This window comes from Amblyomma maculatum, chromosome 1 (assembly GCF_055883805.1).
Source record: "Amblyomma maculatum isolate TAMU_Amacu chromosome 1, ASM5588380v1, whole genome shotgun sequence".
NCBI classification, from domain to species: Eukaryota; Metazoa; Arthropoda; class Arachnida; order Ixodida; family Ixodidae; genus Amblyomma; species Amblyomma maculatum.
Window position 1 is genome coordinate 8,929,518 of NC_139344.1, and position 14,349 is coordinate 8,943,866.

The following is a 14,349-nucleotide window of genomic DNA, read 5'->3' on the forward strand; positions in this document are numbered from 1 at the left end:
CAGTTATATATTGGCGCACAAGCTCCCGTACACCCCATTTAGCCCGTGTCACTCACTGAAATGCGTCCGCTATATGGCAGGGCACTTGAGTAGACGCAACTTCTCATTGTAAGGGAGGAGAAGGCTATTGTGTAAAATAAAAGAAGCGGACAGAAGAGAAAAAGCACACGGGGGCAGAAATTATGCGTAGGGCACTGGCAAGCCTTGGCCGCGGCGAACGCTCCGGCAGGCAAGCAAAGAGACAAATTCTAAAAACACTACTTCGCAGCAGGAGAAGAGAAATGCGTACACGGAGGGAGACCCGGACAAAACAAAACCGACCTCACGCTCGGACGTTTCGAAGGAAGGACGGAAAAGAGGGGGGGAAATGGTGGGAAGGGCAGGGCAACCGTGTCACCCCCGCAGCTCGAAAGCTGGTGGCGAGCGTTCCTGACTGGGCGAGAGAAGAGATGTATACACGCCGACTTTGAAGAGAGCATGCAGTTTTGTGGTATTTGTATACTATTTTTGAAGGAGCTCTTTTCGAACAAAGTTGTCTTACGATCAAATACATGAAGAAAAAAAAAACGAAGGAAAATGATTATTGTCCAGGTTATTAATCGCATACTTGTTTTCTCAAAACAGTCTGGTAAAGGTAAGAGCCGCGAGAAAACGGGCCAGCGTCCTTGTCATTTGGTTTTGTTTCTTTGCGTGTGGCCCATTCATCCTCTTTTACGACCTGCCGGGGTGGGACGGGCGGCTCTTTTCATTTTTTTTTTTCGGAAGTCGGAGGGGCGCATTTTCGCAGCGAGCGGTCCGATTCTACATCGGAAACTACCCCCCTCTCCTCCCCCGCTTCTTGTCAACAGTTCTTGGAAGACTCGGCAGCTTGTGCTCGTGGGTGCGTGCGTGCTTTCAAGTTCATTGCAGAAGTGTAGAGCGCGACCAAGAGACGATCTCGAGCGCGCGAGGACGCTGTACGTGCAAACGAAATGTTGGAAATGTAAGCGCGTTTTCCAAAGTTGCGCGTTATTAGTTAAAATTACAAGACAGTCAACTTTGTTACCTTCAATAACTAGACGCTGGACAACCAGACCTCTTTTTTCATTCGCATTTATATACTGTCAGGACAAGTGGCTGTAGTAGTTTTCAACCTCTGTATCCTTTCAGTAACTCCGCCAAGCCATCCTGAAGTAACGCGCTCCTCCGGCGCGTTTGGACACAAAAAATCGAAGATGCTCCGCTTTTTCTGTTTTTTTTTGTTCCTTTTTTCTTTTTGCTCAAAGAATGGGAGTGTGGTTTCATAGGAACAAAACAGTTGATTTTTATTTATTTTATTGCTTTTGTTTTACAGATTGCTTTGAATTATGGCTTCTATATTTTCTTGCTTGTTACTGTCCACTCCTGGTCCGCGAAAGACATATTTTCTCAACGCATCCTGTATATCAATATGAGTTTGAGACCCCTATGTTTGACAGAGTGATTGAAAATTAATAATATTTATTGAGAGCTACACGAGGTACGCGCAATAAAAGAAGCTAATTGAAAAGAATTCTTTCCTGAAGCAGCTGCCGCAATTTCGGGTTTTTGTTGTGGCTTGCAGACTAATAATATGGAGAACTTTTAGTTTTAAGGCGTGAACATGTATCGGAAGTGATTAAAGCGAATTATCTGTCGTACGTACTAAGCCGAGAGATCGCTTGTAGAATAGCCCTGCATATGGAAGGAATGCTGCATAGGTCCAGAAATTTAAGACTTCTGCTTGAAAAGTACCGGGATAAGAGAGTAGAAACGATCATGACGTCATAGGCGTGAACTTCAACCATTTACATAGCAGGGAACCAAAGAAATCTTATTGATAAACATGGAAATAGCAAAGCACACTGGGACAATAAATAATGTTTCAGTAAAACAGCAAGTACCGAACATATAAGGTAGCGGCAAGAAATATATAATGCAGTGAGTTTCTGGTCACACGTTGTATATCAATAATGCGCAGCTGCAACAGGACTCCCTCGGGAGCTCTGACCCCCTAACAAATTTCCAGACAGTCGATTGCTCGATCCTTTGTGCTCACACATATATACGCGTGAGCCGCAGGCTTGCGTCTTTCAAGACAAGAACCTAGTTCAAATCACTTCGATGTACAAGTGACCTTCCTGATGTGGATGTGCCGCGTCAACAACCTCCGGATAAAGCTTTGCTTTCCAAGAACTAACAGCTGGCTATATCTAGGTGAGACGCACTAGCATGGGGAACAGTAGACAACGGGGTCACCGAAAGAATACGATCGACCGCGTTCCTATTCTGCCAAATGATAAATCCCACGGACTTCACTACACGTTATTCGAACGCTTCGCGCGGCCTTCCACTGTGCGACGAAAAAGCTCACGGCGCTAGGCAGTGGAATGTCCAAGCTGCGACGCAGTCCTTAAGGACACGTGTGTGAGACTCGACCTGACCAAAGTTGATACTGTGCGGATCAATATGCCAGCTGTAAAGTCTGTCTTAATTTGGTGGGGATCGAATACGCCACACTCAGTGCGCCACCGAAAGTCTCTTAGAGCATGCGGGAGATTGGGTGCAACAGGCGTCTCCCACTTCGCATACGTTTGGCACATATGTATAGGGGCGCAGAACAGCAGAGCGCTTCGCAGAGATTAGATACTGCTACACTCTAAAAAAAAAAGGTGTGATCTTAGTCTTTTTGGGGGGTAAACTGCTTGTCGCTGAGCTAACACCTTTTTGGGGTAAGGTTACGCTGTGTCTTGGAAGACTAAGTATTTATACCATTGCATGTAGTGTAACATTACGCTTCTGGTAGCATAAACTTGCACCTTCACAAGCAGTGTAACTGTATTCTACCTAGGCATAACGTTGCACCTTTCATAAAGGCCTATGTTTTAGTCTGTCGATGGCATAAGCATACCCTTGCATCAAAGGTTCAAGTTTGCACCTTGACAACGTAAACTTATCCTGTATGTACAGGTGCAAAGTTACCATTTTAGAGTATAAATTTATATTACGACAAAGAGCGCAAAGTTTTGCACCTTTATGGTGCAAGCTTATACCACCAGGAGAAGGATAACGTTACCCTCCAAGCAGTTTAAAGTAATGCCATATTACATAGGGTATCTAAGCATCATCTTGTGGTATATATATGCTATCCACACAAGAGTACTATTACCAATCTGCGTCGTAAACTTGGTCACTGGAAGCAGGAATAAAGCTAACCAATACATTTCAAGATTTTCTGGAAGGAAAGATTATGTTGAAACATTGCAATATCTTTGTGTCATCTGGAGTGTGACAGTGAGCAATGTTTCAGGTGAGGTAGGCTGTGTCATGTTATGTTCAAGCCGTAAGTTATGTTGCAGAGTGAACAAAAAGAATTTACAGAACAATCGGTTAAGATTACATACCATGGTGTTTATTTCACCTCATTATACACCGAAGTTGCAGCAAGGGACTGGATAATCTTCTCCGCACAGTCAGGGCAGGGATGTACCACGTATTTGACCTGCATAGAAAAGAGAACTTGTAATCGGTTACTCACGAAGAAAGTCTCGCAAAACATGCTTATGGAGTAATTAATTCACATATAAAAATAACACTGCACGAAGGGCAAGTAAAAAGGAAGACAGATAGAAATAGTGCACCAGTACAGGCTTCCAAGTGTTTATATAATGAGAATTGTGAACTCACACAATATATAGATCAATGAAAATTCTCCAAATCTGAGCTTTACCCGTGCCACTAACACACACATAGACAACTAGCACATTGCAATCTCAGAAAAAATTGACAATATGCTCAATAAGACACAATATACAATGAGACATATTCTTGTTAGGAGCAGGGTCAAGCCATAGGCATCACTGATGTTGGACTACCCAGAGGGTCATTTAAAGAAATATGAATGAAAACATATTGATAAAATAGAAGCTAGCCTAATAAAGGCAAAAGATGTGATTTAAAAAACCCCTCCCTCTACTCGTTCATATGTGCAGTTCTCCTTTTTTTTATCATTAGCTTTTTATGTTAAACTTTGTTTTATCACCTTCACTTTCACCTTTGTTGTTTGCTGGTTTCCACTCCAACACCCACACATTATAGTTTGCTTTCACACCTGACCATACCAGTGGTGTTGTTTCTAGTCACCCTCCTAGAAAACACTGTCTCTGGTCCTTGATGACATTATCTTATGTTGCCTATAGTGTTAATGTTTTCCTGAGACTACACTGTCTTTAGTCATCTGATCATCCATCACAAGTGACAACTGCAGATCTCTTCTTCTTTTTTTTTTTTTTTTTTGGGGGGGGGGGGGGGAGGGATGGGGGGAGGTTCTTTTGTTCTTGCATTCGTTGTCATTTCTCATGAATAAACGAATGAAGCTTGTTCCTGCAGAGCTTGCTCCTGCAGGGGTATGTCTAAGGCCATTCTATTGTTTCTGCCTTTAGTGCAGTTTACATTCCTGGAAAAAGGCATGAATATACCACAGAGGCTATGCCTTATAAAATGCGGGATACCACTTCTGAAAGATGGAACATTTCATGCTAAAAGAGCAATGATAGCAAGGCACATCCAAAGCACCTTCTGCACATGTGCATTACTGCAGTGATGTCACAGATGCAGAATTATGTAAAGCATGGCAATAAAATGCAACTTTTACATAAGTTCATTGCTAGTTTCACATCACACATCAGCTTATGCCGATGCCAAAAACTTCTAGAGACTGCCGTTTCACTTCAAAACTACATTATCTTGCTCAGGAGGCAAAAAGCAATACACTTCAATACCCCTATAATTCCTTGAACAAACCACAAAGCTTGAGATTCTATGTATTGCTGCTTCATGTAATGCTCGCAGCACATGCAGCAGGAATAAAACTTCTCATAAACTGCAATTTGCCAGAACTGTCAACTGCTTATCTCTTTAGATGCCTAACTAATGAAATTGTAAATGCTGACCAATATTATACAAGAATGATTATTAAAAAGTGTTTACAACAAATTTCTCGAAGATTATGTTCTTTACCTTTACAGATTGCAAATCATAAACTATGAAGAGACACCCGTGCAGTCTCTGCCGGTGGGTTGTGCAGCAATGTGGACTTTGGGTACCTGGTACAGCTTCAGGATTAGACTTAATTATCTATTCTTTTTGTTTATAAGAGGCAATATGAAAACTGCAAAATTGAAGGCTATTAATGAGTGAGCCTAGGCCTAAAACCCTCCTAATCATCTATGTGGTCTAACATAATGAGCATCAAAAATATTCCTTTAAAAGCTTTGTAAGTTGGTTTTTCCACATTACATAACTAAAAAAGGGTGTTGCTGACATTTCTTATTCAGATAATATAGACATATTTTGTGTTTTTGATGATGCAGAAGAAGCTAACATGATTCTGGCAACAATACCAAGTGCAGCAACATTTTTTACATGCAATGTGGGAAAGAAAGACAATAGTTTTCAAATATGCCTTTCCTTGTTCAATATCCTGAACTACATTGCTCTTTCAGAAAATTTAAGAACTGGGCTTACCTATAATATTGGGGACCCTCATTTCTGGTATATAATACTGTCCCCTAAAATTAAAATGCAAAAGTTAAGTCAATTTTGGTTGATTAGCCATTCAACCATTATCCTCTACCACAGACATGTCCACTGTGCTGCACAATCCAGTTCTAATTGTACTGCAAATTTCATTTCATTCCTTCTCCCTTTATAGGCCCATAGACATGACATAAGGGGTGGGGGTATATATATATATATATATATATATTTGTTAAATGGTAGTGGTGGAACACAAGGAAAATATGCTGAGTACAAATGGCACAAAACAATATAAAGAACACAAAAGAAACAATAAAGCTGAAAGTGCTAAAATACCGTCCATTACATATCACCTGCAGTACTTCATTTTTAGTTTCATTCTATTGTGGACATACCTAGCAACGTAAGAGCATGTGAGTTGTTGAAAATTACACGCATCAGAGAACATAACCTTACTGCTGAGAACCAAGTGCAAACAATTTAAATATTAGGTTTTGAAGAAAAAAAGAAAAGAGGCATACATTAACAGCTCACTCAATAAAAAGAAGTCAACATGTTCAGATCGATTACATACTGAAAAAATTCCTCCCTTGCTAACTTGCTCAATAGCACTGAATGGTTCCAAAATCAATGTAATGCCAGGGCTATTGCTCCTCAGCATAGAAAAATATGCTCTTTGATAGACATAAAGCAACAATGAACAGACCACAATGCCACAGCTATGTCGAAAAATACATACCACACAAATCTTGCCGTAAGTAGTCGTCCAGCGCTGAAGAAAGCAGGTTGATCTTTAGAAGCAGGAGTAACAGCACTTCTACACCGTATTCCTCCTACTGGCAGGTACGCTGCAGCAAAGGTATCATTCATAACATTAGCATGATACTCGTAACTAGTACATACATAACTATAGTACAAAAAATAATGGCACCACACATGCCAAAACAATGACTCAAATATTTTGACAATGAGCTTAAAAGCTACAACTCCTGTTCCTAGATATATCTGTAACAATATCTGCCACCTCTTTACAGTCGAAATAACTGCTTAAGTAAACTAGAATAGCAGATTTATGACGAACTGCTAGCACAATGACAATACACATTAACTTCAATGAGGGAATGTCTCAGTACCAGTGAATTGTAGTAATGAGTATAACACAATGTCTGACAACAGAAACTACAGAAGGAAAAGAATGTGTTGTTATTGGTCAGGCATAGCCTCCTTTCTATGGGTCAGGAGGCTGAAAAGTTCAGAATGGAAATAGCTGAGTAGAAACTATAGCAAATCCCAAAATGAAAAATATTAGTGATATAAAAATTTTCCTTAGCTCGCTAACGAAAATTAGCACATTTAATCAAAATAGCTGTTTGGGCCAGTTGGTTCATACTTACACCCTAAAAGACCAGCGAAAAAAAAGAAAACAGGTACAAAGGAACACAAAACGCATTTCAGTGCCCGTCCTGTCATTTTTTGTTCCTTTGTCCCCGTAATTATTTTTTTCTTTTGCGCTGGTCTTTTTATGTACCGATTACAAAAAGAAAGTCAGTCTTAAAGCAGAGAAGGGGTGACACATGGTTTGCTTCAATGCTGAAGACATCTGATCACCAGCTAACCCAGATTTTTCACTTGTTAAGTGATTTGATCGAGTCCAATATTTATTATCAGTTCTTAACATAAGTGATCAGCAAGTTAAATAACACCATTTACTCGCACACGCCCTCAAACACAATCAAACTCAATTGATAAGTCACTGCCTGGGCGTGCGCCATATTGCACGGCATGAGCGAAAATGGCAACACGCAAGGAGACACACACATGGCACGCGACATAAATATTCTCCGACGAGAATCCCAAGCAGTATACATTGAGGCAGATGTCAGTGATCAGCAATATGTGCCACAAAAGTGCGCGTGTCAATTTAAACGCCCCTTTCTGGACGGAAACAATGCTTTGGACTTACCAGCACGGATAGCAGAGACCAGTTTCAAATTCTTTGAAGAAACGACAGTCTACGTTCTTGCGCAGACGAGACGAAGGACTTGAGCCTGCAGCGAAAAAAAAAAAAAAAGCGTGAGAAATGTCTTTCCTGCACATTGCGTCACTGCGACAGTATACATGTACACGAATCGGCTCGGTCCCACCTGTGGCCTCGACGCCATCAGCTCAAAACTGCGGGGTTAAATCGGCGTTTTGAAAGCGTGACTTTAGGATATCAAGCGCGCTGCCTTCGAACATACAGGTTGCTGGCAAAAGAACCGTAAACTTAACCCATCACCCTGCATGCCCACCCGCATTTATGGCAACGTTCCCGTAAAGCAGCAACAACAGACGATCAAAATCGATTGTAGGCAGCGAGCAAAAATAATGCGGCATGCAAACACGTCAATGCGTATCACCGGGACTGCATTAGCGCTCATCGACGCATACTTTCAACCGCGGGATGTGCTTGTGAGCGTCGTAGACTACTAAAAATGCACCATTAACATCCCGCAAAAAGGTCGTGACCATCTGAAAATTTTGGGATGCGCCGCTCCTCCAGTCTGAACTGAGGGAGTGGTATGCTCAGGTTGGGATCCAAGACGTCGTGCTCAGAGGCCGTTTCACAGACAAACAAGCAGCGTCGCGGACGTAAGCAATAACAAAACATGTTCAGGCCAAGTTAAATAGCAGAGAAAAACACGTAAAACTAAATGTAAAACGTCACTTACATGCGCGGCTGAAATTTGGCGCCAAGGATCCGTTGGAACACCACCACCGCGACGACCAGCCATCCGCCGTTTCATTCCGAAGTTCACACTTTCACGAAGTCGTTTCATAGTGAGGCATCGATGAGCGCACTCGATGAAATAATCGCTGAGAGCAACCGAACTTTTCTAAAAACGCAGATGAGTACCAACGACAAAGAGCACGAACGCTGACTCGTGCGGCAGTCGCCGTCGTCGTCTTCTCGGACTCGCAGAGTCGCAGGGAACGCAGGCAGGCTCAAGCAACTAACTACGAACACGTGACGCTGCGTGTAGAATAAAAGCAACAAAACTAAAAAGCAACTGCTTCGCTTCTCGCCTCACCACCACTCCCCCCTCACCTCCCCTTTCTCCCTGTTTTGCAGCGTACACACTTGTCTGTCCGCCCTTGTTCTGAGTTCGGCCTTGCTCCCTCCACGGTCAAGCTCGCGTAGGAGTCAAAAGACGTCCCCAAGGGGTGTCGGGGGGGGGGGGGGGGAGGTGAAGGGGGAGGCACCGCTTTTTGTAAGGAGATAAGATGCTCCCAACTTTCGACGATTCCCCACCTTCTCCGGGGAAAAACGGGGGGTCCTTTTGTGGTAGCTCTTGAAAGGACATCGGACGGGAAGTAGAAACACAGCCGCACCCAGCTTGAAACCGGTTACCATCATAAAAAAAAAAGAAGAAACAAGCGGCAATTTTTTTTTTTTGCTTGAGCTGCAGGGACGAAATGGTGTAAAATCATGCGAGAGAGACTAACGTCTTCCGTGCGGGTGATTGCGCAGGGTATATTTAAGCCATGCGGTTTCAGATAGCATAAATCCCGAAGTTACCCTCCTTTTACACTCTTTTTTTTAGAGTGTATGGCTATCCATGCTCCTTCTACAAACATCTCCTCTAACTATGCGAACACGTGCGCCTGTTTCCCCTGACCATGCACTACAAGCATCTGCCTTCTACTTCCAAGCCAGTATAAAAGTTAAGGCCGCCCAACTTAACCTATGTGATCCACTAACTCGGATACCCAATAGCGCACAACAAAGGGCATAATGAAGACAAGGCGGAACCCAGATAGGCGCCACCACCTAGCTATAGTGAAAATATAATCAAAGTAGATTGACTTTGCAAGAGGAATCCACAAGAAAACACGTGCTAAGCCATGCAGGGTCGTATCATTGGGAGGCTGGATCAATAAACAATCAAGGAACACAGATGTGGGAAAGTTGGCACCTGTGTGCACTAGGCTTTATCAGAAGTTTCGCGCATACGTTAATTAGCTATAACTTTAGGATGAACAAGATGTCCGAGATTATTGAGTTAATAGTCTATCCCGACATCGGCACGAAGCCGTGTGTGACGCATGCACGTACGCACGCACGCACTTACGCACGTCTGCAGTCGCACAGAGTAAAGGCCGCTGTACGGTCACTATTTGGGCGCTGCGCCCGTCCGCTCGAGGACGCATCCGCCAGGTCCTAACAATGGGGCGGACGGAGGCATGCGTCCTCCGCCCGGCTGCCGCACAGAGTTATTCAACTTCAACTTTTGCCGCATGCGTTCTGGAGGCGCATCGCAAGCTCCTCCTACTTTTTCAAAGATGGCCGCCGACCGAGCGTAGGCGAAGCAAGGCCTAGGCGGACGGTGCCTGTCGATTAAAGATGGACTTCATGTCGCTATTGCTCGTTTATTACGATTATTCAAAGCGACTTGGAAGTTTGCCTTGCCATGTGCACAAGCATCGAGTGACAGTTCCCTCAGTTGAGTTGGCCTGCACCGAGTTGACGAGTGGCCGACAAACCTACGGAAGATTTACTACTGCTTCACAGTTGCGGTGCCTCGACGTGTTTATTTGGAGCCGTTTGTGATTGCTGCAGGATTTTCACGGACAACATCAAGAAGCAGCTCCCCGCAGTGAATTAATTCCCTGTGCGCGTATCAGTTTCGTAGCAGCGACAATTAGTGCGAGTGTAGCGAAAGTGATACGTTCGGAACGACTGCTGTTTTGCCAAGTTGGTGAAATCGCCTGCAAGTATATCTGTTACGAGTGAAAAGCTCACTGCGCACGTTTTGTTTTCCGAATGTTGATATGAATTTTGAGCTGTGCTAGTCGCATTCATTCGTCTGCGTGCAGCGATCGCCAGCAATCACTGATATCAGTCGTGTTTCGTGTATGTGCTGTGCTTCAGAACTGCCGTGGGTGTGAAGTGCCCTTTCTGAAAACTGTGTTTTACGTGCGCGAAACGATTTTGGCTGCACGGAGAAGCGTCGGGAAGCCGGCACCAATCTGCTGCTTGATGCTTCGTGAAGTATGTTTGCGATGGTTGCTTGTTATCGTTGCTTCGTGTGATGTCTTGACAGATGTGTTTATTGGGATTAATCGTTGTACTCCGAATGCTCTCATTACAACCGTGCGCGGACGGCATTGTTGTTAGTGTTCTTGGCCTCTTTATATATAGGTATGAGTTGTGGGCACACAACCACGGCGGGCTTGTAACCAAGTTTTAGTGCCGAGAAAAAAAAAAACGCAACGCATTCTTGTTCTGTGAATGGAATGATTACCGTACAAATGGCCGAGAAACCTAAGAAGGTGTGTAAGATTTTTTAGGACAAGTGTAATAGATTGGGCAGTGTTATATGGTACAGGAAGAAAAGTACAGACACAATCTGAAATGAAATGCCATCTTATGTGTTATTCAGTTTCCCCATTGGAGCAGTATAAGGTTAGAAGGATAGAAGTTTTCTGCAGATTGTGCAGGACAGTCCTCATGATATTCTCACAAAAAAAAAAAACGCACTGTGAGCCATAATAATAAAGAGTAAGAGTACCTGCAAGCAAGATATCAGTAGAAAACCACCTGCACGAAAGTGTATAAGGCTCCATGGATTCAGCTTTATCATGCGGCTCACAGAGCATAGTGTGAACCTTGGGGTGCAAATACATGGCACAAGGCAAATGTTTACATCTGGCATGGCTGCATGCAGTAACACTTCATGAGAGTGATGAATGCTGGTACTCAAGTATGAATCAAGGAGCTAAGATTTTAGGGATATTAATAGCAGTAATTAATGAGTAGGAGGTATGTAACACGGTCACACAAACACTTTCGATCCTCATTGAACTCGATCTGCATTCAACTCGTGCAATCGTGCCCGAGCCTGCTTGGATCGAAGCTGTTTCTTAGCGCTCTTGAGTTTTGAAGTACATCCCAGAGCGGGCGTCGCCACCCTCGATGTCACCTAACGCACACGAAGGAAGCTTCTCAGTGGTCATTCAAAACGGCCGTGCAGCACCGGATGCTTCAATGCTTCCTGAAAACCTCAATGAGGATCACAAGTGTTCGCGTCGCAGAAGTATAAGAAGGAGCAGGTAATTTCAGACTGAGTTTGCTAAGAAATGGGCTGCTACCACAGTTCTTTGAAGTGCATTACAATGAAAAACCAAAGGTATATGCAGAAAACAGCATCTCATAAGCTTTTGTACTCTCAAGACAGGCAGTTTGCACATGTAAGCACTTCAGACGTCACGTGAAATCCTGTGAACAGCTGACCAGCGGCATTGTTTTGCAATATACATTTCCCTCATTGTCTTATGAACAGCCAAAAAAAAAAATGCTTTTCATAATGGCAATAACATGCACCTATTATTTACTGCAGATTTCCTGCTCTCATTGATTCATTTTTTTTTATTTTTACTTTTTAATTATTTCGTGGTTGAAATTGCCTGCAAGTATTTGATTCGTTTGAAAAGCTCACTACACATATCTTGCATTCTGAATGCTGAAATAAAGTTCGATCTGTGCAGGTAGTCGCGTTTGTTCTTCCCCCTGTAGTGACCATGCATGCACGGCTTTTTCCCTGCAACGTGTCCATCACAAATATTGATTGTGGCTCGTGTGTACTGTGCCTGAAAACAGCCTTGGGTGCGATGTGACCTTTCTGGAAACTATTTTGTATTAATGAAATGATCTCCGCTGTCTGCTTTCTGATGTGACTACAGAAGCATCGGCACCACTCAGTGGCTTGATTCTTCATGAAGTATAATTCTTGCAATTATAGCTAGATTATAGCAAGCCTGTCTTGTCAGTGCCACGTCTTGTTCTGATTAATCGTTATGTTGTGGGTGCTGGGTATCATGATGGTGTGCCGACAAAACTGTTAATTTTCTTGCCTCTCTGAAAAGGGTACATATCTATGATGGGTACCGAGGGTTTGGTGCTGAGCCAAAAACAAGAGGAGAGATTCATGTCCCAGTAGAGCACATGTCGTGTAATCAACTTCTGTCATTCTATCCTTAGCTCAACAGATCAAGATGCCACCAAATGAATGGCTAAGAAAGATGGTAAGGCCCATTATAAGACTGTAATGAATTGGGCAATATTATGGTGCAGAATGAAAAAAAAAAGTACAATCTGAAAGGAATTTTCAACTTGGCTAAACATTCTTCCAGTTGCAATGATACAACAATATACAGGTACTTGCACACTTTTACCAGGGCAAGGCCCTTGATCACACTGAGGGGAAGACGAATTCAAATAACGAGTTGCAACTGAGCAAGATGAATTTTCAAACAAGTTTCCTTGAGACTAAACCTTGAAGGTTCGATAGTGTCAACCCTCTACAGCATGATAATTCGGATAGAATCCCGTCGCACAACCACATTACCTTGCATTGCCTTGAGCTGCATAAAGTGATGCTTCTTGAGAATGTTAAATGCTGCTGCTTAGTGTAGCAAGAAAATGGAAATTACTTGGCAAGAACCAAATGTTGAGGAGAACCAGAATGGGGAGGATAAACATTTATTTTCTGGCTTCAAAGACCACTATACTGGTAACAGATGCGTGATGCTACAACTGGGGATATGCATATAACAGCTTAAGTTTGCTGCTACAGACAGGCAACATTCATTTTTTGTTCATGGTATAGCATGCAGAAATCTGGATAAAATATCCTTTGCTTTGCTGAATTTCCTGGCTTCAACCAGAGCAGTGCAGCATTACTATCAGGCAACACAAACAGCTTGAAATCTCAAAAAAGCCATGTTACACACACCTAAAATCACTGGAGTGCTTCTAAGTACTCCACAGATATGGTTGTCAAGTGAAAATTCATGCAGTTGCATCAGCATGTACCTAGTTAGCAATCTTGGACTGACTGAAGGCTTAGTGCGCTTCACGACTCTGGAACACAGCACCTTACAGCATGTTATGTGTCCTCTCAGAGCAATGTACTTCTCTTTCCCTGTTGAGCTCAGTGGCTAATTTTATAATGCCCCCCTAAATGAAGCTGTCACTGTATACACCCATTGCAAGGACCCCTTTGTATGGAAAATTTCACAGAGCCTGTCTCCACATGCAACACTGCACAAGTGTGAAGAAGTGAGACTACAGTACAAGGCTGCATGCTTGAAGAAAACACAATTGTAATGAATGAGCAAGAGTAGTGCTTTGCCAACTTATCTATTTATTCAATTTGTCGGGGTGGCGCAGTGGTTACGGCGCTCGACTACTGTTCCCAAAGACGCGGGATCGAATCCTGGCCTCGGCGGCAGCTTTTCGATGGAGGCGAAAAGCAAGGCGCCTGTGTGCTGTGCGATGTCAGTGCACGTTAAAGAACCCCAAGTGGTCAAAATTTCCGGAGTCCTCTACTACGGCGTCTCTCATAGCCCGAGTTGCTTTGAGACGTTAAACCTCACAAACCAACCAACCAACCAACCAACCAATTTGTGATCGAAAAGAACCCAGCAATATAGTCATCCACACTGCTCAAAGGCAAAACAGCATTGTCTGCTAGTCTACAAGGTGCGATCATCACTATTATATGTTGTGCATACCACTGTGTATCACTGCTGCATTACAACAGCACCCCCCCCCCCCTCTCGTCTACTTGGGGACTACACATTTCCCAAGTGTGAAACTGCATGGACTAGTTTCTATCCAGCTTTAAGGGGAACAAAGTGGAAACGAAAAGCACAAAAACAAGGCGCACAAGAAGCAGTAGTGCTAGCCAATGTTATTCGACGCAGCCCAAAGGCCTGGAGAGTGAATGAAGGGAAATGACAATGACAGAGAAGGAAATGAACACACTACAG

The 14,349-nt window shown here is 43.2% G+C and overlaps 1 protein-coding gene and 1 long non-coding RNA gene across 2 annotated transcripts in view; both read right to left on the reverse strand.

Moving 5' to 3' along the window:
• The window catches only part of LOC146201608 (uncharacterized), a 229,453-nt gene that overhangs the window by 99,733 nt on the left and 115,371 nt on the right, over positions 1–14,349 (reverse strand). The gene's annotated exons all lie outside the window — the stretch shown is intronic.
• Positions 3,398–8,405, reverse strand: LOC146201611 (uncharacterized). The gene is made up of 4 exons (XR_014701671.1): positions 8,247–8,405; positions 7,499–7,583; positions 6,275–6,383; positions 3,398–3,499 (listed from the first exon to the last, which is right to left on the reverse strand). It is a non-coding gene; the product is annotated as an uncharacterized LOC146201611 (long non-coding RNA).